Raw genomic sequence first — 4529 nt, 5'->3', positions numbered from 1 at the left:
CTAATTTACATATCTTAATTTCACCACCAGTATCTAAGGAACATTTATGTAAGTCTTATCAAGATTGGTCAACTGGTTTATATTTTTATTCAGGACATACACACATACACCTTACAATTAGCTTTATAAATTAGATATAAAAGTTTGGGTTAGGATGCTACACTTGATAGAATGTTATTGTGATGAAAACATATATGTAGGCCTGTACCTAAATGTGAACTCAATGACCTCAATGTGAACTCAATGACCTCAATGTGAACTCAATGACCTCAATCTTTCAAGAGAATAGTATGCAGTACGGCAATACAATACCGTGGAAGTGCCAGTAACAGAGGTCTTTGACCTACCAAATGGCTACCATACGACAGCAGAGAAATGTTCAATTGAAAACACAACTGGCTATAACTACAGCTTGTATTTCTTCAGTGTTACTGTGTACGATTTACAAAAAAAAAATATGAAATGAAAGTAAGTGAATAACCAATAAAATTCTATTTTTTAAAAGAAGCTTATATAATGGAAAAAAACACACATATTCCCCAGTCATATTTATCAATACTGCAAGATTTACTTCCTTTTCTATAGCAAACTAAATATATTAATAACCCTTAATTAATTATTTAATTGGTCGACATTTTATTGATTCATGCAGGGGCGGAGTGGCTATATGGGCATTCGTGCAAATGCCCGGTGGGTCGGTAGAGCCACAGAAGGGGCCGCATGAATGCCAGTAAAATGTTTTAAGATTTTATAATATTCTCTATAAATGCAACACTTTGAGAGACGTGATTTTTTAAAAATCTTTTACACTTAAGTCTAAAAACTAATCTAAAGCATTGTCGTAAATACCCTACATCAGTCTATAGTGCTTCTAGTTAACGTCAATTCCTTATACACACTAAAAGATAAACAAGAAACTTAAGGCCATTATTTCTTATAGAGGTCGACGTTAAAGTGAATATATTCGGATCACGTAATACGAATTCTTGTTAGTTTGGTGGAGTTGTCGCATGATCTCAAGTAGGCGCTGCGAAGTCCTTCACAAATCATTTTTTTAACAGTGTAGAAATGTGTTAATTGGCGTCTAGATGCAAAGGAATCGAAAAAGATGTAGCAGAAAAATGAACTGCCACCAAGTGTAGGTCCTTCGAATTGATCAATCTTTTTCTTCTCTTTTCTATTAATTAAATTCTGCGTTTCAAGATAAGCCTTTTTTTTTTAGGAAACCTCAGCATTTGTGCTATTCATTTTTAGCTTTTTCATCATAGGAATCCATAGGCTCTAGGCCTCTTTTTTTCTTGCCTCTTTTTGGGGTATTTCTTTCACCTCTTTTTGGGGCTCATGCCTCTTTTTTTGGGGCCTCTTATTTTTTTTTAATAAATTTTTATTTCAAAGAAAACACATAACATATTATTTTATATTAATGATAATACAAAGAATATTTAATAAAAACAAAAAATGTTTTTAAAGGAAATAGTTTCCAAAAAAAAAAAAACATTCCAGGATTTCCAGCATGATCGTGGAGTAGGCTGCAGCAAAGGTCCAGAAAATGATGACAACAAAGGTCTACAAAATGATGACAAAGTCAATTTACAAAAATCTTGAAAATTTTCGTCAAATAAAATATTCTAAAACAATTAGGGCTTATGAGATATTAAAATTCATTACGTTTTTGGCAACATTTTTTTCCCTTCAGAACCCAAGACAAAGGACCTCCATCCTATATCATTGAAAGAATAATGGGGTCCGTTAAGAGTTACAAAAATGTACATATTATGTATACATTTGGTCTCTATAATGGTAGAGAATTCAAACAAGTATGTGTATGAAGAGCATAAAAATATATTACATTTCTGAATATAACTCATTTTAAGATTTATTACTTAAAACAAGTATTTTATAGATCAATTTTGTCCATATTGAAATATTTTATTTTTTAAAACAATTTAGTAGTCCATTAGGTCCATCCTCTTGAATTCATATCTTGTTTGGGTTGTCTTGAACATTTATTATATTTAGTCCAAGGGGATGTAACCAAAAGAAAAATTTTGGCGTAATACTGGAATGATTGTCAATAAGTTAACAACATTGGTAGTACAGAGCAGGAAGCACTGCACCTAGTTCAAACTACTGAAGTGTGACAAGAATGAGGATCTCCTTAAGTAGTTTTTGGGTCTTTTTTTTCTGAACTTTTTCAAGTTTGTTGTGGTGTGAGTTTTTTCAAACAACAGACTTTCTTGTCAGTGTTGTGGGACTCCGACTTCCGGTAACGGTCTGCTACTGTTGTACTTCCTCTTTAGAGAAGAGGTACGTAAGCATTCGCGAGTTCGTTTGTTGGGTGCGCTAGCGGTGGAACACTCACCAAGGCGACCCGGCCGTTGAAGGTGTCCCCATTATAACTGAGCACAGAGCGTTCTAGCTCTAAACACATGGTTACTATAAAAGCTCTTTAACTAAATAGAAAGGATTATTTGGAATAAATATATTCATGCACACCCACATACACACATATATATTTCTTTTTCTTTAAGTTAATTGACAATCTTGATATATTTATTTAGTATTATAACATTCCACTTTGCGTTCAATAATTGTCTTAAAATTGTGATCTAATTTTTTTTTATTTTTTTTTTTAATAACAATATACATGTTAGGCCTTGCAAAGATTGATGTATATATCTGTATGTACTTCTAAACCATGGACCATAGAAATGTACTGCATTCCTAAGACATAAATTTTATTAATAAATAATAAAAAAAATATTGTAGTTCTTGTAAAAAATTTTTAATGATTAATTTAGAAATCATTTTAGTAATATTATGTCATTCGTACTATACACTGTAAAAAAAAGATTTATTAACCAATAAAATGCAAATTTTTCTTCTTCAAACACCCATAGAGTTCTCTATGTCGTTGTACTGCGAAAATAAAAAACCGAAAGGTCATTCTTTCAAAGGTAGATAACTGTTGGAAAGGAGGTCATCTATTTGTAACTTATTAAAGTATTACTATATTTAGCATTTTTAAGGTCAATAGTGTGTACGTGCTCTTTCTTGTTACTATTTTAAAAGGTATCAAATGTTTTCATTCAGATAATGTTCAACATCTTGAAGCAATATTTACAAAATACTGAATGAAAAATTGTAGATTTATTTTTCAGAAAGAAGTTTAATTCAAAGTACGTAGAAATTACTTCAAATTTAGTTTACTTTGATTGTCGACTGGCACTTGCGTAGACAATTGGCTTTTCTTACCAAAGGTACAGAGTTCAATTCTCTATAACAGATTTTTTTTCTTACATAAAGCTTCTTTTTTTTTTTTTTACTAATTTTTAACATAATAAATAACTAAAAAAATGCAATGTATTGTGCTTACCTTTTTTTTTTCATCAGCATCTGCCCCATACAGGTTATCGCAACAAAATTTTATTCACTCTTCCCTATTAGAAGCTTAACATACATCAAGTTATAGGTGTGTGTATGTGACACTGTCTGTAATCTGGCTTTTCTTAGTAATTGTATTACTTTTGTACCTTTATTATAGTGTCAAACAATATGGTCGAACTAGCTTTGAATATCTTGAATTTGAATGTCAAGTACATGTATATGTTAATGTATATGGTAACTTAATGGTAAGAGAGATTTAATAGATTTACCATTCCAAGAGTTATCCTTTATTCATTTAGTAGTAGTGCTTATCAGATAGTTTCAACATCATCTAATAAATTATTCATATAGCAAAATACTTTCGATACATTATTACGCAATGCTTTTAAGGACAGATATGATTGGATGCCCATCATATGGTATACAATTTGGGGCTGCATAGTATAGAAATGAACGGACCGATTTTGGCACCCTGCCCGCCCCTGGAGTCATGTTTTGTTAGGTACAATAAATAGTTATGCAAAGTTTCAACTTGATCCGAGAATGGGAATAGGAAAAAAAAAACGTGTTCAAAATTTGAATCTGATAGAGTGAGTTAATATAACCTTTGTAGAGCCTGAACGGAATAGCCATGACAAATAAAAATAGCATTATAGTACCTATGTATGTTTGCTAATGAAGATCTGTGGTGGTCATCTGACCGCACGGAGGGTCAACTGTTTTATGACAATAGATGTCAGGAGGCTCCGTGGTAGGGTCTGAACGTATGACACTTTCGGATGCTTATTTTACTAGAGACACCCCCTGTTTCGTTCACCTCCATGTATTCAACCCCGTCATCTTTCCCACGCTAACAAACACAATCATTTCCTACATAAATAAGTCCTCTCTTTCTTTTCTTTTTAACTCGTTTACCTCCCTCAAGTCCACCTGACAATGTCCACTTCGTAGGTCCAACATACCTACTGACTACTACGAGGGTACTGTAAGGTTAAAATCCAAAGGGAAAAAAAAAGAAAAAAGGTAACGTGAAAAACACAGGTTAATAAGCCCCGCCCTAAGACCGCTTGATGTTGACGGACCGCCATTTAATGCCTAGTAAAAAGCCGCAGGCTATTGGAGTTTTCTCCCCTTGACATTTT

The sequence above is a fragment of the Biomphalaria glabrata genome, chromosome 5 (genome assembly GCF_947242115.1).
Source record: "Biomphalaria glabrata chromosome 5, xgBioGlab47.1, whole genome shotgun sequence".
NCBI classification, from domain to species: Eukaryota; Metazoa; Mollusca; class Gastropoda; family Planorbidae; genus Biomphalaria; species Biomphalaria glabrata.
This window is presented reverse-complemented; position numbering follows the sequence as displayed.